Genomic DNA, 22,613 nt, shown 5'->3' on the forward strand with positions numbered 1-22,613 from the left:
TAGTGTGCTCCTGGCTTCTGTTTGTCTTATTCAATAAAGCGACCACATAATGTTTACTCAACATTGTGTATTTTATATTCATATGGCATGTTTATTTGTTTTAGATACAGAGTACTAGGCCCCACTGAGGAAAAAGTATAAAGTCAGAAAGTGATGAGGCTTAGTTCTTTCTGGCGAAAAGCAACTATTCTTTTCGAGCTATGTTGATATGTCGACTGACTATGGGATACTTCATATTCTGGCCCATCAGCATGTCTTTGTTTATTAAAACCATACTGAGTACAATTCTCTACTGATAACGCAGCCTCAGTCCTTCGCGTCTTCATGTGGTATACATACTGTCCTCTCTTTTAAACAAACTGGCTTTAGCCGATTATTATCTGATTCCTTGTCTTTTTTTGCCTCTGTGCCCTAATATTCTAGTCATTTTATCATATAGCCTTATAGTCTTAATCGGTGGTTATATAGGTGCTGTAAATTCTCTATGTTGATAGGTGTTCCACCTCGCCCCAACCACGCTACACATCGCTACACAATCCTTAAAGGGGGGGAGAAAATAAAAAAAAATAGTTCCTGCTTTGAATTAATCGTCACAAGGGGGTTTGTAAAGGAATCATGACAGTGGGGCTAGTTTATGTGATAACAATGTATAGTGAGCAGTATGAAATAACTATGGTTTCCATTTGTGGCTTAACTGCTGACTGACATTAGTAAATGAGATTAAATAGATCCTGAATTTAGCCTGGTCTGGAGTGGGCTAGCTCCAATAGAATAAAATCTCCATGGTAATTTATAACCATAACATATCCTCCTGCTACCTATCCAGCGCTTTGAGTGCAACCGGATTCAAGGGATCAATTGAGCCAGGATCACCAAGATATCCTGGCTTATATCCTTATCCTACTTTTTGTGCAACAGGCCCCTGTTTCTGTGTTTCATATGAAACAGACTCTGAATAACGTATCCGCTCTTCCCAAGCACTCCTCGGCACAGCTGTGCTCTCAATATATAAACACCTGAGTCTTTGTACTGTTCATTGTTCATTGTGTTGTGAAGGAAAGGAGTTTCCATCTGCCTCGGGGAGGGAAGTCCGATGCTCATTGATACACCAGACTGGAAGAAACCTCAACCTCTAACCTAACAATCTGCTGGACTCTAGTACCATGAATAACATTTTTATTTTTATATTAGATTATATTATATTATTATACAAACTGAGACTAGCCTTGTGTTACAAATAACATTGGTTGTTAAAAACAAGTCTAAATAGTCTTTTATTTTTCATGTTGTTAAATTAAATTCAATTAAATTAAACCTAACACAAATAAATTAAATTAAATAAAATATAATTTAAAACAATTAAAATAAATATAAATAAATTTAATTTAATTTAATTTTAAGCGTGTGAAGTATCACTGGATCAAAGAAGTACGATTGTATATAATGCATTAAAAAATAACAAAAATGATGATTAAAAATAATAATATTACACACACACTCCAAATTTTTCTTCAAATTTATTATAAGCAATAAGATAATATTTAATAATAATCATTATATTTGTAAATAAAAATAATTATAACATAACGTAATATTTACCTTCCTTACATTAGAAAAAAAAAACATTACAGTTCTATTATTATATTGGGTTTTCTCAATGCACCAAAAAATTACCAATGAACCCAAATATGAGCAGCAGTGCATGCACCCCCAATAATTATAAAAAATTCTGTTACTTAAATGCTCTCAAATAAATGAATTATGCCACATCAGAATGAGACTGCTGTAAAATGTCATAAAGCGATTCTGTGTGATGATCTGGATGGTGCTGAAAAGCTCTCTGGCAGTATTTGTAGACTCATCCAGCCATAATTCAAGCACAGGTGGAGCGTTTGGGAGGGTGGAGGCCGTCTGGGGGACGATCCTCTGGGATCTACATCTCATCACCACATCACTTGCAACCTTTGAGAGTTCACCAAACCGAACCCGAAGACTGACAAACAACCTGCAGTTTAGAGCCAGAGGAAACAAGTACACACTGTAAACAGACTGACAGATGTCAACCATGAAAGGGAACCGAAATGAGACAGCGATAGGGGAGGAGAATGTTGAGGATATGTTTAATTCTTTTGCCTGAGCAAACACATTTGTGTTGACCTCGCAGTCTCTTTTTCTAGACAGGCTGGAGAAGAGGAAGCGGAGGAGAAAGTTCTCTGCTGCAAGGTGGGGGTTTCATGATACAGTGCTTCGAACTCGCGCAAGTGGCGCAGGGCAGTCACGATGGTTGCCTGTAAGAGATGTAAGTAAATAGGGCCTAGCTACCTACTTCAAACAGCAGAATCGCCAGCTAATTAATATCTCTACAGTACGGGCAGCTACAGATAATAAAACCTTCACACGCAATAAAGGCTGGGACTGACCTGATAGACCACATTTAGTTTAGGGTCAGTTCTAATGATGTTAGCTTGTACTTTAAAATGAAATAAAAAAATTAAGATCACGAGCTTTCCAGCATTAGCTCATAAGAACAACTTTTATTTATGTTTACTTGGAAATGCCACATAGCAAACAAGTATACATGTTTAAATAATTATTTTTAGATATTATCGTTTTGATTTATAATAATTTATTTGTCCAAAGTGCAAGTTGTCACATTTGTTTCAATGTTTTAAATTTTCATCTGAATTATTATTCTATAATAGAAGGCTTTCCATTTTATCTTATTAAAAAAAAAACATTTGTGGAATGTAGTTCTTTTTGATTTTACTATTTGTTTTTAATTGATTTTATTTGAGTTTTAGCTTATTTTAGTGCTCTCCACTTGTTTTCATTTTAGCTTTAATTTAAGACATCCAAGATCAGAGCTTATATTTAAACAAAAATAATGAAAACAATATTGCGAAATATATAATATATAAAATAATTAAAAATAAATTTAATATAGGACGATAAATTACATTTAGGTTTTTAGTTCAGTTCCTATTCGTTATCGGATTGTATTTAAAATGACATGAAAAAATTAAGATTAGAGTTAATATTAATCAATAATAAGTAATATTTAATAATATTAATAAATTAATAGTAGTTACAAGATAACATAATAAATAATTATTTGTTTAATATCTACTTTTGTTTATAATTTATTTGTCCAAAGTGCAAGTTGTCACATTTATTCAATGTTTTAGTTAATCTGAATTTTATATATTATCTAAGGCGTTTTTATTTGGTATCATTTTTTTTTTTCGTTAGTTTTTTATTTTACAATTGTTTATGGTAATTCTATTTTTACTTTGAGTTGTAGTTTATTTCCGCTAGTAATTTTTAGTGCTTCAACTTTTTCTTTTGCTTTAATTATAATTGTTTATCGTTTTTAGAGCTAAGATTAACAAAAATAATTAATAATTTTGAATATAATAGATAGATTAAAACATTTGTACATTAAATGTAAGTTATTAGATTACGCTACTGTGTTTTGTTACAGTTCTAGTCTAATATTGTGTATCTTTTTTGTATTTAAAATAAAAATTAAACATTTGTTTATTTTATACTGTAATATTTATAAATATTAATAAATGAATAGTAGGTAAAAGATACATATTAAATTAGTTTTAATATACTTTTTGTTTATAATTTATTTGTATTTCAGTTTTTATTTGTTTCCCGTTATTAATTTAAGTGCTTCCAACAACGCTTTTTACAGCACAACAACACACACACACACACACACACACACACACACACACACACACACACTCCAAACAACACAACTGAAGCTTTCCACACACAAACAGCCCTGAAATGATCGATCTGCTGCACTGGAGTCTCTGGTGAATATAGGTTACAGCACAATGCTCTCAGAGAGAAGAGTGAGTTTCCAGGTTCACTCTCTCACTGTGACTGTGATCAACCTTTCTAGACTGTTCCACGAAACGAACACTGAAGCGCTGCCGCCATCTGCTGGTTAGAAGACACACTGCACATTTACATTTAATCATTTTGCAGACAAGCGACTTATAAATTGGGGGATGCATAAAGCGAGTCTTCTTAAAGAGGCACAGGAAGTGCTCGTAAGACCAAGTTTCATGCATTGTTCAAATAAGTACAAGCTAGAAATGGAAGCAATAGCCTAAATAAAGAGAAAGATGGGTTTAGTATTGAAATAAAAACCACGCCACACACACACCACACTCCCCACAACACAACTGAAGCTTTCCACCTCAAACACTCTGAAGTGATCGATCTGCGGCACTGAGTCTCTGAGTGAATCATAGTTCAGCCACAATGCTTTCATAGAGAAGATTGCGTTTCCAGGTTTCCTCTCTCACTGTGACCTGGACTCAACCTGTCTAGAACTGTTTCCACGAAACGAACAACTGAAGCGCTCCCTCCATCTGCCTGGTTAGAATACGCACTGCACATTTACCATTCCGGTTTGAGATCCTTTTGCAGACACGCGACTTATAAATTGTGGGATGCCTAAAAGCGGAGTCTTCTTAAAAGAGGCACAGGAAGGGCTTGTAAGACCAAGTTTCATGCATTGTTCAAAATCAGTACAAGCTAGAAATGGAAGCAATAGCCTAAATAAAGAGAAAGTCATTTTTCTTTTTCTTTAACACTTATGTGGGTTTCCCCTAGTTGCCAAAGCAACAGTTCTCATTTTATTTTAAAATTTGTCATTTTACTATGGCTATTTTTATTTGATGTTATTTTAGATGTATTATTATTGTTTTATTTTATAATATATGTGCTATTTAGTTTCATATTCTATTTTTATTTATTGTTAAGATTTTAATTCTTTACTTATTTCTTTTATATTTATATTTTAAACTCATGTATTTTTAAATCGGCAGACGTTTCAGGATGTCCCTGCCTTGATTTTTTTTAATTTTCATATTTCTAACTTTTTAATGTTAATTAATATTATGCTTAATAAATTTACTTTTCTACTATTTATTTATATTTAATTTCAGTTTCAGTTCAGTTTTTAAGTGTATTTATTTCCAGGTAAGCATTGTAATTGCGTTCAACTTAAACATAGGTCAGTTAGTTGCCAAATCAACATTCACATTTTAGTTATTTCTCTATATTTCTATTTTATTTCATTTCATTATTTACTATTTTTTATTCTTTATTTTATCTTTTTTAAATTATATATATGTATATCATTTATAAAAAAGTGGTATAATAAATAATGTTTAAATAAAACTAACAAAATTGTTTTAATGTTTTGTTTTATTAACCATAATTAATGTTTTTATTAGTTATCTTCAACAATCGTTACAGTCTACATTACAGAGTAGCAGGTGCACATTTGCATATTATAGAAAATACGCTAAAAAAGTGGATTGCACATTCACATAATTAAAACCATACCTTACATTTACTTTAACTTTTTCCAGATATCCCTGCTGCACCTGTCCCACTCACAGTGCCCTGTCTAGTGTTCTTCACGCACCCGTTCACGCCGAGTTTCTTAGCGTTCTGCCGCTGTATACTGCAATAAAACATATGAAGCAATGATATGTCAAACGAGAGAGATGCATTATGCAAGGGGCTTGGGTTTCCATGTGCATTCATGCATTTAGAAAAGCACCTATCACCGCATTCAAAGCACACTTTTGTACAGCTGCATACTTCTGGTGGAATCAAATCCATCACTCTGACAGTGATTGTGCAAACCTCTAATATACTCAGATATCGAGCTACTTACATCTAGAGAATTTGCTTGTATTTTGCAAAATAATCCACTCTTTTTACAGCACTGCCATGAGCAACATGCATGTCTAGCCTATATATTAACACCATGCTACTTTTGCTGGTGTGTTAGTAGTACAGCAGGTTCTGCTCTCCTTTCTTAGTCATAGAAGCAAAGCGCTGTGTAAAAACAAACTTATTTTATACTATACATAGAACATTCCTAACCATTCGGAAGCAAACACCTGAAAAAAAGACAAAACACATTTGTGAAATTGAGTTTAGTGCAACTGTTGCAAAATAATAATTTGCATATTGTTAATAAATATGAATGCACAAATGTTTATAACTCTTTGGTGCTGTGATATCATAACTGCGCGTACTATTTTTGGAGGCGTGGGGTAATAAATGTCAGCAAGTTTGGCAAACCACTGTTTAAATACGCACCCTGCACTTTCCACACCTCGAATCTACAGAAACAGTTTTTCACGGCTTCCTGAGACCATTGCGAACAATATCCCAAGGGTCAGGACCAAAACGAGAAGTCCAGGAGACGTTTGCATGACAGATAATCAAAATAACCACGCTTCTCGGCAGCGCCGCGTACTTGCAAATCCTAACGGGTCATTTTTTCCGACCTGTATTGTCACGTTGGACCAGTATGGTTACATTTTGCTTCTCAACGCTTTGGCTAGGTCCCCTATCCTTTTCTCGATGGACAAATCACAGCTCGTTGTGGTTTACAGAACTCCCATGGAGTTATTCATAAACCGTGTTCATAGTTTCGGATTTTTTTAGCTGTATTAGTATGTTATGACTGCCAATACTTGAAAATATCAGAATTAAATCGTAAAAGATAAAAAAAAATAGTGGTAACAAGCGCGCCTCATGGATGGCCACAAAAAGTTTTCTAAACTACTAGATCAGATCTCACGAATAGATCAAATGAATAATGCATTCTAAAATACAATAAATGCACGGTCAATTAAATAGTAACCTATATTTCGGAATAATAAAACAATATATTTTTAACCTATTTCTAATTAATAGCTCGTAATAAGTGTTCGTGATATTTCCCCTCTTCCTGTCATTTAAACCAGGAAATAAATAAACAAGTTTTAGTAGTTATACATTTTTAAAATGTTTTGAGGCATTATAGGGTAATGCTTCAGTTTACCTACTAGAATCTAAAAATAACGTAAAATTGTACCAGGAAAAAGTACTTGCAACACAACAAAAAGGTATTAGTTTTATTTAGTGCTTATATGATATTTCTCATCTTCTTCATGCACTCAGTAAATACCTAGAAAAGTTAGGTTTTTGAAAATTAAAAAACTATATATTTATATATAATAATATATAAATACAACTAAAATATTAATCTTAAATATATAAATTCTAAATTTGTAATCTAAATTATACTTTCAGTTTCTGCATTATTTATATTCAGTTTCTGGCATTATTTTAACTTATGTCAAAGACTAATCAAATGTAATGTCAAAAAAAAAAATGGTGAAACTGAAACTGAAAAAAAAGAAGAAAAAAATCCTTTTTTTTTTTAATAAATCATAAGTTGTTTGATAGTCTGATGTTAAAGGAAGCAGCTCACTGACGAGCATTAATCTCATAACTTTTGTCAGTCTCGTTGATGCATAGAACAATACAAAACAGTTCTTCTGCCTAATTGCGTTTGTCTAAACATAAAGAACCGCTTGATCTTGTATATTACTAACAGGTCAAACAAGCACACAAAACAAGTTAGAGAGATCTGCCCTAAGGATTGTGCTGCAATGAACCTGTCGGTATTTGTTTACATATCACAGCGCTAGTGGCCGACTGATTGAGGAGTAAACTGGTGTACACACACACACACACCAACACACACACAACACACGCACACACCACACCACACACACCACACACAACACATAGATTGTGAGTTTGTTGCTGGAGCCAGTAATAGCCCAACAGAGACAAATCCCACTAATCTAGGGCATGCTTCTCCACCGACTGACAACAGTACAATACACACAAACACACAGGTGTTATTCGACACAGCACGCACACACAACACACACATCGACACCACAACTCAGACCTACACGAATCACTAAACACATTACCACACTAACACTCTACTATCGTCTAAGCTCTCGTCCTCTCTCTCGATCTCACCTCTACCGACTACAGGGCAACACCACGACAATCACACACACATCTACCACACACGCCTAGCCCACACTACACACACAGTCACACACTCACACACACTCACAGCATTGCATCCAACACACCTGCTTTACCTCTATGATAGTCAGCACACACCACATCACAACTCATCACAAAACCACACAACACCCTACACACCAACAACCACGGTCACACAACCACTACGCACACACTCAACACCACACACAGCACACCACCACCATCACACCACACACTCACTTCACATCACACACACAACACACACCCACCCACTCCCCCCCCACACACACACACACACACACTATCTCTCTCTCTCATCTGTCTCTGTCTCTCACACACACACACACACACACACACACACACACTCTCTTCTCGACCGAGCCGGAGTTCGGACAGACATGCAGGATCCACTCATGCAGTTCTCCGCGAGGCGGCGTAAGATGCATTATTGATCTGCATATTGGATAAGAGAGGAGAGAGCTCTCTCTCTTATCCATAACTAAACCTTAAATAATTATTTTTTAACATAAACAATACATATAGTATTATCATATATATTATATATTTGCTGTATGATATGAATCATTTTAATCAGATTTAGAACAACTTCTAAGGACAATTCTGCCCTCAGATCACAGTTAAATAAACTCTCTCACACATTTCGGCTAATCGGTTACTGGTGTAAAATACACTAAACTGTGATGATATTAATGGATTTATATCATTGTTTGTGTGACTGTTTCTTGTTTTGTCTCTCTAAATTGCTTTTGGTTCAATCTCTCTCTGATTTGAAGGGCTTTATAAAATCCACTGCTAAAGTGTCTGGCAGGTTTTTTTGAGTGCTGATCATCATTATTCAACATTCATGTTTGCTATTATATAAGCATATAGCTGCACCAAAAAAAGTATTTAGACACTTAAGTCACACTAAAAATGTTATTGTGTTATATAACAAAACAACCAAAGCAAAGCATTCATGATATCATGAAATATACTGTTTGAAAGAACAGTAAACTACAGCTCTATATGACTTAGTCCAGAGTGTAAACATGCTTTAGAAAAAACAAAACAAAAAAACAACTACAACTCTGACTTAAATATATGATATTAAAATTACAGAGTTTTTAGACCTTTAAATTTAAATCTCTTTGAATTTATCTAATTAATTTGATAAACTGGTTAAAAATTTACAGTTATTTTAATAAAAAGAACAATATACAATTTAATAACAATTATTTTATTATTTTTTCCAATTATTCAAACTGCATTTTGGCTCATAATAAACTGAAAGACTACAGTACAATGAAATATTTGTGCTAGAGAAGAGAAATAAGTACAAATTGTTTGTACAGTAGAAGACCCTAAAATTCCATTCAATAATTCAGTGTACTTGAGTACAAAGAGATGTGAATTAGACCAACAATATTCTCCCAGATGATCACATCTGAACAAAAGAGCTTTATATTGAACAATGTTTCTGATTGTTGGAGGTTTTGTGAATTCCCAGCATGCACTGCACCATGAACTAAATTATGCAGTCATTGTTTACAAGGTTTGTTTCACGATTATTGCTGTGATTATTACTGTTTGTTAGACCTGGGTGTCATTGATGTTTTGAGAGGGGTTCTTATGCCTCATTATGTATTTGTTAATTACTGCTATTGTTGAGATCTGTCTGAGTTTTACTAAAACAATCAAATCAGGGAAAATATTAAGTTACCAAGGGCTTGGAAATTAGTAGTGACCTGAATGTTTTTGCTGGGGCCTTAAATTGGAGCAAATATGATAAAAAAATAAATAAAACGGGACAAACAATGATAGATATTATTGAATGTACTGAAAATACAGTTAAAAGACTTAATATTGCATTATGTCACATAGAAATGCACTTCACAGTGAAGCACTGGTTTGAGGATGCCATAAAATAAATGTAATGGCAATTAATTGTCATCATTTACACACCCTCATGTCGTTACAAACCTGTATGACTTTCTCTCTTCTGTGAGAGAAATTTTTTTTTTTCTCTCTTTTTTGAAGAATGTTAGTAACCAAACCATTTTGGTTACCATGAGTTCTATTAAAAAAAAAAAAAAAAAAAAAAAAAAAAAAAAACTCACCTTTTGGTGAATCTTTTGATTCCGATCAAGTTTGTAACTCTTTTTTTTTTTTTTTTTTTTTTTATTAAGAAGTACAAAATATCAAACCACTAAGGCAGTACAGTTATACAAAAGAAAGAAAGAAAGAAAGCACAAATACAAATAATATATTTTTTTTGGTATAACCACAGTTTTACTAAATACCATGGTTAAACTATGGTTAGTGTAGTGTAGTATAGTGTAGTATGTTTTTTATTCACCTTAAGAGGACACACATGATGAATATTGAGATGCAGTTTTCACTTCTTTAGGACTCGCATGTACTCGATCAACTTTGAGTAAAGAAAAGAGAGATTTAGAGCCACTCATTTTTTGTTTGTGAAAATTAGCTAGCCGGAAACACAAATTAATTAAGTTATAGTTTCCTATATTCTTTTTTTAGTAGTCAAACAATCCAAAGAAAACAACTTTAAAACAGAAAGAAAATCAAACTTTTTACGATACTTGGCTGATTCATGTTTTGTGTTCTGTTTTATTTGGTTTAAAACTAATTAAACAAACCTATAATTAAACAGCTACAGTTTAAACAGTTATCAAATCAATTGATGTTGCAAAATGATTCACTCAAAACTCGACCCCTGCTGGCCAAAACGAAAAATCAGCCCAAATATGAATAAAACACCTTTTAGAAACCAATCGCAAATGTTTTCTTGAAAATGAAATGTTCATTAGTTTTATAGCCACATTTTTATGTTTTATGTCTATACTAAAATTTACAAAAATAAGCACCTTGTTAATATTTACTCTTGTTAGGAAAAAAAGATTGTATGTGCGCCCTTTGTGGTGTGTGTGTGTGTGGGTGGGCGTTGCGTAAATTAAAAAAATGAACGCAGCAAGTTCATTCTTGAGTGTGTATTGAAGAAGAAAGAAGCGAAAACGCAGCAAGCAGAGCAAAAAAGTGAAAATGAAATCTACAAATCATCAAATTCATTAAACATATGTAATACGCCATGTTATTATGTGTTAGTATATGTTCTGTTAGTTTATTCTTGTTTTGAGCATTTTATGGAACAACACACACACACACACACACACACACACACATAAACAGAAATTTTATACAAAACAAAATTTGTATGCACAGTTTTTATTACATTTATTACATTTATTACGTTATAGCCCATTATAAAAACGGACCCGAGATCAGAGTAAGCAACTTAAATTCCGAAAATTTTCACGAATGTTAAATGTAAAATAAAATGTTCAAAAGCCACATCTTTACGTTTTAGTGGCTATACAGAATTTGGCTTTCAAAAAACAAAGCCACTGTGTATTAAACATGCACTAGGAGCTGCGTAGCCTCATTTATATGAACGCAGGGTTCACGTCAGGTGTATATAAGCAGGATAGTAAAGAGCAGGAGCCGAAAAAAACAATCGCGAAACACGTGTCAGTTTAAACTGAAGGTCAGTCTCAGGTCAGAGATGGCAGTGTGTTTTGTGCAGTCATTATCAGAGCTCCTGTTGGTGGATGCTCACCACAGTATAAACGACTCGAATCCAGGACAAGCCCGCAGAGGCCCTTCATCACTGAGCTTGTAAGTGTAGTGTGACCTTTTATTGAACCTTGCATGTCATTTTCATGTGCTCCTGCGTGTGTTTGCTGGCGGTTTGGCATTAAATGTTTTGGCAAACGGTTTCAAATGAAGCCTCGAGGCGAGCTATACATGGACGTAAACAAACGTGTGTGTGTGTGTGTGTGTGTGTGATTCATGTATGTGCTTCCAGTGTATGTGCACAATGTCGGGGGCATAACTCTCTTAAACGATTAACATTCATTGTAAATTTACTCAGTTTGACACGACTGTCCTATTTGAATATGACCCCGATTATAATGAAAACTTAGTATTATAATGTTAAGTCTATTTGCATTGCAGTAATCTACAAGATGTAGAAAATTAACCTCCATGTGTTTTAATGTGCTTTAATAATGTTAAAATGTTTTTTTTGGTTTTGTTTGTTTTGTTTGTTTTATTTGGCCACAACTTCTTCAAAACAGGTTCACTGAAAAAAAGTGTGTTTTCATTCAATCCAATTAAAAAAAAATTTGCCAAGGGCAAGTTATTTACCCTTCATTGGCTCAAGTTAAAAAATATAGATGTGAATCATACCCTAATTTGTTTTAATGGGGATGAATGAAACACTTTTTTCAGTGTAACGATGTTCCTGCTGCAAACTGATTGTTATTAAAAAATAATATGTTTGGCTAAAAAATACATGGTGGAATACATATTGTTTTGCGTATATTATATATATATATATATATATATATATATATATATATATATATATATATATATATATATATATATATATATAACTCCATAATAATATTATATCCTTTTAACTCATCACTATAATTATTGAACTTATAGGGTGGAGATTCGATGAGATTTGAGGTGTAAAAGGTATCAAAACATGGGACTCAAAACAAGATCGTAGTATTATAAGCATGCAGCGCCTAAATTTCTTTCTTTTCTAAGCATTTTTAGTGTTTCTTGTAAATGAAAAGCTTTGATAAATATAAGATAGCGGGTTTTGTAAACAGATCGACGCATAACTGGAAACAGTTGTGTTCTCTTAGTGATGCTTTAATTATGTTGAAAATATCGGAAGAAAATCCAATAAACTGTGATTTCATAAAACTATATTACTGAAACAATCCCGTCGTTTTTATAATAAGAATTTTATTATAAATAACAAGACATTAATTGTGCCCAGTGAATATACACGTGAGCTGTTTTTATAGCTCCATAAAGTTGAATTTTTAAGAATTCCCATTGAAAACTGGGCAGCTACTTATAGAAGAACACGTTCATTGTTTGGGCTGCATAACCGTTTAATTAAATTCAACAAATACATTTTGGTTTTTTTTTTTTTTGTTTTATTATTAATTTAGGCTATAAAATTGCTATGCGAGAACCACTCGTCTGAATCAGTGGTGATGATTTTCATCATTAAGAAAATAAAAATATAAGTACACATATAAGAAAACATGAATCAAGTATAACCATGAATTGATATTTTTTAATATAAAAATACATTTACAATTATATTCTTTTGCTTTGCATATTTTAGCCATTTCAAGCACAATTTATTAAAAAAAACGAATTAATTTCGTTTTCAATTTATACTTTTTATATAATATATATATACACATTGGACGTTTCTTAAATAATATAAAATAAAGTGTTGTCCTGGTCTGTGCTTCATTAAAATACACAGTTTATGCATTACAAAGCATGTAGAAATCATTTCACATTCGGCAATGCTACAATACAGCAAGAGACGCAGACAGCATACAGACAAGAAAACAATTGATAATTTAACATTTTCTTGGTTCCGAAATCATGCATTTGTTTAACAAAGATATTTATGATATTTAATAAAGATATTAATTTAATCTTAAATAACAGGGGTCGTATTGTCTTAGCGTGAATGGGGGAAAAAAACTTTATTTCAGAATGCAAAGTGCGAAATTTAAAAATAAAAAGCTATTATAGATTAGACGCGTAATTAAGATTATTCTAATGCAACTTGAGCAAAATACCAGACTAACTTATTGATTTAAAAAAAAAAAAAAAACACACACACACACAAGTAAACAACAGTGAGACGAGACTGTAAGGATGTTCACCGGTCACTTCCCGTTGCGTAAACACGCTGTTTGAGATGACTGAATGCAGCGCACAGGAATCACACTGATTTATATATTTCAGTGACTAAAAATAACATAAATTAAACCTTCAAAGTGCCAATATAACTTCTGCACTCCTCTAACAGGACCTCAGTGGATTTGTGACCCGCGCTGACACTAGAGGCGCACTTGGCTCAGCATGCGCGCTTTTAAGCACAATGTGAGCCCGGTCTCATGAAAATGCTTATCAATAGCACGATTTTCAGTTTCTATTTGGCGTGCTATTTATACGCACTTTTGCGTGCATATGATATGTAATGGGTAGGATCAAGGGTGTGGGGTAGATGCGTATCATATGTACGCCAAAACTGCGTATCGTATGCAAGCCAAACACGTGCGTATCATATGCACGCCAAAGTCAATTTCTGCGTAAATGAGAGCATTATTCATTATTATTCTTGTAAAGCCTACTAATCAATAGGTCTGGACTGGTCATAATAATACACAACATTGTATTCGGATCAGACAGGATACTGTTTATGTTTTTGGGCCGTATTATTTAAAACCCTAATTTGAATCCCTTCTAAGTGTTATTATTAAGAGTGCCTTCAGCAAAACTGTCCCACTCAGAATCACTAAAAACTTTAGATTTGGATAATTTAAACTTTATGTAAGAGCGTTTCAGGTAATATGTAAGCAATTATTTGTCCCTCCTATTCTGGCTACGCGATCGGTGACGCACAGGAAACTCTCCAGACTCCAGCGCGCACGGGGCTCTCCGCGCATTATGATGGAGTGAGCCGAGACTACTGTCCAGCTCCCAGCAAGAGAAGAGCTCCTCCTCCCTCCCCCTGCGATGAGGTAGTTGGTAAACCGAGCGCTGGTTAATCACCAATTTCTTGAGTCCGCGCGTCGCGTTATGCTCTGTCTTAAAAGTCCTGTCATGCATGCAACGTCACCGCCGTTGCGCGCCTGACCTCCTGCGTTTTAAAACCACGGCTTTTGTTTGTTCATCGCCCGGCATGGGAGATCAAAGTGAGCCGACCATGGTGCAGAAGTCGACGTCGTTCAGCATTAAGAGTCTGTTACTCCCATCGAAGTTTGACAATGAAGGCGCGGAGCGCAGCGGTAGCCCGGCACCCGTACAGGACTTAGAGCAACCCCCGGAAGCGTCCGAGATGGACCCCGCGCAGCGGGACGCGGAGGAGCAGCCGTCTAAAAAGGTAAAGAAATTTCGACAAGCCTCCGTTCAGCTACAACGCGCTCATCATGATGGGCCATCAGACAAAGTCCCGAGAAGCGTCTCACGCTCAACGGCATCTACGAGTTCATCATGAAGAACTTCCCGTATTACCGGGAGCACAAGCAGGGCTGGCAGAACTCCATCCGGCACAATTTGAGCCTCAATAAGTGCTTCGTGAAGGTTCCGCGGCATTATGATGATCCTGGGAAAGGGAACTACTGGATGTTGGATCCCTCCAGCGATGATGTGTTTATCGGCGGAACCACCGGGAAGCTCCGCCGGCGCTCGGCGACCTCGCGGGGCAAGCTGGTGATGAAAAGGGGCCTCCGCTTCGCGCCCCTCGGACTCGGACTGGGCGAAACGCCCGAGCAACCCGCTCTACTGGCAGCTGTCTCCGTTTTTACCCCGCTCCACCACTCGCACTATATACGGCTCCACGCACGGATTTCTAAACCAAGGACACGCGTACGGATCGTTTCTCCCGGGCGTCGAGCCGCTGGGGAACGGGGATATGTCTCGCCCTATTTTGGGAGCCTCTAGCGGGAGTATCAACGGGTACGGCGTGCCTCCGTCGTCCGCCGCCGGATTACTTTCAGGGCACAATGGATACTACGTACCGGGCGCGCAGCAGCCGCAGCCGCTCCCGAGCGCGCCGGGATACGGCATCTCCAGCTCCCCGTCCCCGCTGCTGTCGGATTCCCTAAGAACTAGTTTGCCGTCCCTTCACAGCACCACTTTCTAGCGGACTTCTGTCTCAACACAAACGCGTCGCGCCCAATTCGTTTTCTAAGCTGAGCATTGCGCGTCCTTTCCAATGGGAATATCCAAACTTTCCCTAGAAAACCTCGCCACGAAACGTGCAAGATATCCTTTGTTGTGTGGAGGACTGTGCGTCTGGATTTTTTGTTCTTGTCTATTTAAGATTATTTTGTAATAGTAGTATCATGTTATGCCAAAGGCAATAACCGTATGTTTGTTTTTCTTTTTCTTTCTTTTTTTAAAGTGTTATTTATAGTATTTCTTTGTGAATGATGGTTTTGTATTTATTCGAAATGTCTTTTTTATCCCTTGTTACTGTGGGATACCGTTATTATTAGATGTTTGGCACATATTATTCGTTTAGTGACTAATTCCTTTTTTATTTATGTCTGAAACTGTGAATGCGCCTTAATATCTTAAATCAGGGTTGAGCGCTCAGACCTTCTCAGGTGTGCGTTCTGACAATGAAACATTATTATTATTATGTTTATATATTATGTTTATATATTATGGTAAATTATAAATTTATATGCAAAGTTTTATGAACTTGCCTGTCGGTTAGTGTGGGCCTGTGTTCAGAGAGGTCATGTAATGACTTACTATAGTAAAGGCTACTGAATTAAAGCACTGGTTTAAATGAACCTCTGTGTGGGATCAGTTTATGTAATATATACTGTCACATCTAAAAATACTGTTCTGTGACGACTCGAGGTTCTGTTTACACACATAACAGTTAAAAACAGTTTTTACGCGAGGAGGTGATTCAGCACCAAAAGACAGATCATTGAATTTTTTGGTTTGTTTGTTTGAAATATAACATCCCAGCACATTAATTTGGTATTCTGTCATTCTGAAGCATTCTTTTAACTCTCTGTGCAAATCAGAAGTGTGATTTCCTAGAGCTGTTTATTGCCCTTTTAACCAACAATGTGATTTATAGTTCTGCACCTTTATTAGTTTCATTAATTGTGCAGATTTGTACCAGTTTTGTCTTTTTTCTTGTATATATGCCTGAACTTCAGTTCAGAACAAAGAAATAAAGTATTGGGATATTCGTATTATGCAAACGCCGTCCTTTCGAGCCATGCAACACAAATCCGCTTTTTTGTCAACAAAAACTCACCAGCTCGAGGGTTTTAAAATGCATTTGGCTTCACGCATATTAATTTAAATGCATTTACCGTGCATGTTCATGCATTTTGTTATGCATGCTAGAGATGTTAAATATTGTCTAATGCTGGAATATTTTTGTCGTACAACACATTATGCAATAATAATTTGCATTATTACGTCACTGATAGTCTAGTAATTCATGCATACAGTTCCATGAGATTTAATAACGATTACTTTGAAGTGCCACCAATTAAACCATTTAATTAATAAACTGCATAGCGCCATCAAGCCAATTCAGACAAATGACGAAACCATAATATCCACGAACTAATGCGATGTTTTCACGTGCCAAATTAATAAAATAAATAATTGAGACGTAACTGAGCATCTAGCTAAATCGGTTCACCTGCGTCATCATTCTGACCTATTTCCAATAGAAATAACGCTAAACTTATACTGTCCCAGATGTTCCTGAAACTTCAGTCTCCACGTGTCCCGGAAATCAAGCAGAAAGTGAACACTCTCAGTGAGGCACATGGACAATTTGAAGTCCAAAAAACCCAAGACGCCTTCAGAGAGGAGCAGGAGCGACATTAATGTGCTCAGACAGACGTTCAGAGGGAGGGACTCACGGACAAAGATGCTCAATTCACAGCTAACTAATGTTAACAAGCACAACTTTTGATTTTAATAATGCATTAGTAGCTAAATATTGAAATTCGCATTAGTTGAGATTAATAAGTGCTTGTAGAAGTAATGTTCATGCTTAGTTTATGTTTACTGAATTAGTTAACTAATGATCCTTATTGTAAAGTGTTACGGCGTGTCACAATTTATGTAGTCCTATTAAGTATTTATTAATGTATTGATTTATGTATTGATGTTTTTTTTTTACATTAATCTGAAACAAAAGAAGTTAATAAATGTAACAGCTGGACATCAAAGGAAGAAACTTTTTTATTCATCAACTTTACAGTGTCAAACAAATTAAACATTTTTACTGACATTTGTTTTTCTCCCTATTCAAAATCAATCAAGGCCCAGTGTGTATATATCTATGCATTTATTTATGCATTAATTTTACATTATTTGAAAACAAAAGGAGGCTTATTTTCGCAAAATTTTCTTGTAAAAAGGCCTCCGTTTTAAACGCTAGTCTATTATAGGTCTACGTATTGATTTAGGGTGTGTATTTATTTACTTTACATTCATCTGAAGCATAAGGAGGCTAATAAATTTTTAACAGCCTGACCACCAAAAGAAAGAAACATGTCAAGTCATCTATGTTACTTCGTCAAAACAATAAAATAATAAAAATAAATAAATTAAAAACACGGCCTGTTAAGCACAAAGCCAACAAGAAAAACCTGTTGCATTAGGAATTAAAGACCTTTTATCTTCAAATACAAACCGTTAAAAGAACAAAGTAAAAAAAAAAAGCAAATCAAATCAATATAAATATATAAATATAGGGGAATATACATAAATTTAATATGCAACTCAGTCTGAGGAGAACCAAAGTAGGCTCTACTCGGAATAATAAATAATAAATAAAACATTTACGAATTGAATTTTTCCAATAACTTTGAGCTACTTTAGTCCTTCATATTTACTACTCTTATTTTCAAGATTTTCATCACGAGACAACGCGTCAGAACCGGTTTGTATCGTCATAGGCCACACCATTTGAGCGGCTTAACACAAGATAGATTCAGCCTCAAACTCCTACAACATTTGCTTCGTCTTGACAGAGCAAGAGATGTTATAACAACAAAAATAATAAAAAAAGAAGAGAATTTGAGATGTAAAATGCGTTTACTGGCTCTTCGTGAAACCTCTGAATCTTCAATTCTGCCACACAAAATCACTTTGGGATTTCAAGTGTCTGTAAGTGGTTTCTGCCTCAAGTGGAAACTGTATTTCTGAGTCTCTGTATGAAGGGAAGACCCTTATGAGAGCTCATTATTGACAAAAGAAAGGTCTGCAAGGCTCCTTTTCAGGTCACTGGAGACAAACCGCTCTTAATTTGCAAAGGTCTTTCCTCTAAGCACCAGAGAAGAGCATTATGGGTCCTTTAACATTGTGAGAATGGCCACAACCAGTCCAAAACTCTACACAAATGACACACAGACTTGAATTAAGGATAATCAGTCAGCAGAATAATTGCAGTGTGATACAGCCGTTTGCATGGAAATAAGCACATCATAATTCACTATAAGGTGAAGTTTCATTGATATTGCCATCAGAGTGAACTGAAGACAGGGCTGATATTCACAAAACAGACAATAACGCCTGTCTAAACACATCCACATCATCTCAACCTGTTTATTCAGCTCAAAATGCTTTTAATGGCATCACTGTAAATAATACAAAAGACGACAATAAAGCTTAGAATATCAGTTAAAAGATCAGCTATGAACTGTAAGTATAATTAAATATACAAAAATAAAGTCTTAAAGTAACAGTTTTTGAACATAAAAAAAACAAATATTACAAAATAAATTTTATGTATAAATGAAAAGTAACAGATTAAGTGAAACATACAACACCTCATTAAAACTATTTCCAGGGCAATTGTGTCAAATCAAGATAAAATAATATTAGATAATTAATAATAATAAAAATAAAAAAATTAATTAAATGTAAATATAATTAAAAAAAAAAGAAATTTTCTCTTTAAAAAAATCAGTGCTTCTAACATATAATATATATTCTTGTCATAATGGCTTGTGGTTTTTTAGTGTAATTAATGCAGATTCAAACATTACAGATTTAGATTTGATTTTTAAAAACCCTGCAAAATTGCAAGATTTGTAAAAAACGTATTTTGGAAAAAACAATAATAATAATAAAAGTGCATAGAATTGGTCAATACCAACACAGGAATTTTTGCAAATAATAATAATAATAATAAATAAAAATAAAAATAAATACAGCACAATAGAAATGTCAAGTTTTAACGAGGAAACCATCACAGGCGATGAGATTTTGACCTCTGCTTGAAAGCATGCAACATTTATTTGCACAATTTAGTGATTTCTCTTTTTTAGCCACAGCAACAAGGCATGAAGACACATTTCCAGGGAGCTCCAGCATTACGAGCGTGATGTATACAGAAACACAAATCCTGAGAACGTAAACAGGCGCCATTTACCATAAAGCGCCTCCTTTCGTAGGAGCCATTTTTTGTGTCATTCAAGCAGACGTGTGGACTACGGCAGAGAAGAGACCAAGACCTTCGCTTTCTGAATTTCTGCTGATTTAACTCCAACACATTCAGGCCACGCTCTGTTACCCACCCACTAAAAACACCTTGCAGGTCACAGGTCTCCACACCAACACTTCCTCTATCCATTTAGCAGATAATTACTACATTTCTGCTTGTGTTTATGACTTAGACACTTCCAGGGCCAAACATACGAGCCATCAAATACACCATGCATTCAGTATAACTGTTGCCCTGATTGATTTACTCTGTTTTTATGAGTGTAACAACATATTTTTCTCTTTTTATTCATTAACACAACATTAAGTGAAGTTTGTCAAATATATTCAGTGCCTAAACAGTTAAATTTGAATCAAAAGGAAATTCAGTAACCCACTTAATGTATTTTTAATGCATTAATATGCTTTGTAATCAGTGTAAAAAAATGAAAAAAAAAAAAAATAAAATTACTAACAAACTTTAAAATGTTAAAAAATACTGTTTAAATGACTCTCTCTGAAAAGGTATTGCATTATATATTACTAATTTCTTTCTAAATTCAATATCAACAAAGAACAGACATTGGGCTGCTATTTCAATTCTGAAAATAAATAATATAAAATTGCATACATTATTCCTGAACTGACCAAACTATCAAGGAAAGGAGAAGGTTACATTAAAAACATGCATTTTTAACATATGTTACATTTTGATGTTAAACAATATAAAATTGGACTATACGCAGTATTTAATGCAATTACATTAGAAGTAACTGTTTATACAGAAAAATTAAAAGTAATCCCTTACTTTACTTTTTTACGGGAATGTAATATTGCACCTTATAATGCACTGCATGATCTCGTGATTTACTAAATACTTATTTATATTTTTTATTTGTATATATATAAAAGAAAGTAATATTGCATTTGCATATATTGCATATTGGGAACAAACCTTCAAATATAGAATGCACTTAACTTTTTACAATTATTTATGATAGAGATAACGCATTACCAACATACATTATGAATACCTTTATAATGCATTATTATGTAAAAATAAATAAATAAAATAAATCTTTTACAGAATCTAGCTAATCTATAAGCAAAAGTATTATATATATATGTTTAGTTAACTTAATAACAAGATAATTATTACATGAGTCCATCCAAATGGTTAAGGTGTAACGTACCGCACTGAAGAGGTAGAATTTAACACTAGGGTGACAAAACATCTTCCCCAAAGTGTGTAATCTTTGATTGTTTATTCACCGGAGACAAGCGAAACTGTGGCAGACAATTAAATATTATCTGGCTAAAACATTCCCGCAAAAGCACATCATCACGTACTCTGGTATCCGTCCTGCAATCATCCCAGAGTAACGATGGTATGACAGGGTGTGTTTTCCTAAATGTGAAACCCCTCAACCTATAGGACTCTGAAAAGAGCCATGTAGAGCCGGGATTTAACCCCTGCAGAACCAGAAGGTAAAACTAATTTAAAATAATTGTATTTAAATACCATTCAACGTTGTCCTTCATGTTTATTAGACCAACAAAAATCAAAACCAAAAAATTCATTCAGAAACCAGATTGATTTTTGGATATTGTTTACTATTGTGTGCAGGTCACTATAGTACATTTCTGTAAGTGAGGATGACAAAATAAAGTACACTGTGACATTTGTAGACCCCAAAATTCTTCATTACAGTGGGGACTTGCAGTAAATTGATAAAAAGTTGGGACCAAATATTATTACAGGCACTTTGACCTGAGCTTGTTTTGCTTAAGAGTTATCGGACCTTAGCAAGATGAATTTGTTCTGAACCAGTTTAACTCTGAGTCTGTCATATTCTATACCATTTTCTAAACTATAGCAACGTAAACTGGTGATATTGTTGGAAATATTGAAGGTGTCTGATAAAATTTTTGTTTCACTGTATAGCTCTAGTCATATCAAAAGGGCATCTTGGATAATGAAGCACTAATGGAGTTCTATTATTTTATTGGAAAAAATTCAACGTTTTTTTATTTGTGTAATCTGTATTTGAATGAAATATCAAACTGACCAATAGATGCATTGCTACTTGCATTTTCTTTTATTTTTCCCCTTAAAAAAAAAAAAAAAGACACAAGGGAGAAAATCAGAGATTGAGTTTAATTCTAAACTTAAAAATTCATTAATGTCTTCACAAAAAAAATATAAGAATAATAATAATATATATATATATATTATATCTATATCTATTATAGATATATATCACCCTAAAAATGGAATTAAAAACTATAAAAAATAAATAAAATAAACGATAAATAAAATACTAGAGCAATATAAAAGGTATATATAAAGTACTACATTTAAAAAAATAACTATATAATTTTTATATACGCATATATGTTAAAAGTGCTCCAGAAATAAGTATACAACAGAATGCAATCTCTAATTAGTTATAAACTTTATAATAATGTATTTCATTCCCCTTCTCTTTATTGTGACATTATAATTATGCATTTAAAAAAATTAATAAAAATCACGTTAATGACCGCAAAAAGATTCAAAGAGATTGGGAGTTCACTGACATCGCAAACAGTGAACGATC

General features: G+C 34.1%; 1 protein-coding gene and 1 pseudogene across 1 annotated transcript in view; one reads left to right on the forward strand and one right to left on the reverse strand.

Annotated features, from left to right (window-relative positions):
* Positions 1–22,613, reverse strand: part of LOC109098641 (echinoderm microtubule-associated protein-like 6) — a 494,728-nt gene that overhangs the window by 170,669 nt on the left and 301,446 nt on the right.
* LOC122146702 lies at positions 14,630–15,776 on the forward strand (annotated as a pseudogene).

Source organism: Cyprinus carpio, chromosome A11, assembly GCF_018340385.1.
Source record: "Cyprinus carpio isolate SPL01 chromosome A11, ASM1834038v1, whole genome shotgun sequence".
NCBI classification, from domain to species: domain Eukaryota; kingdom Metazoa; phylum Chordata; class Actinopteri; order Cypriniformes; family Cyprinidae; genus Cyprinus; species Cyprinus carpio.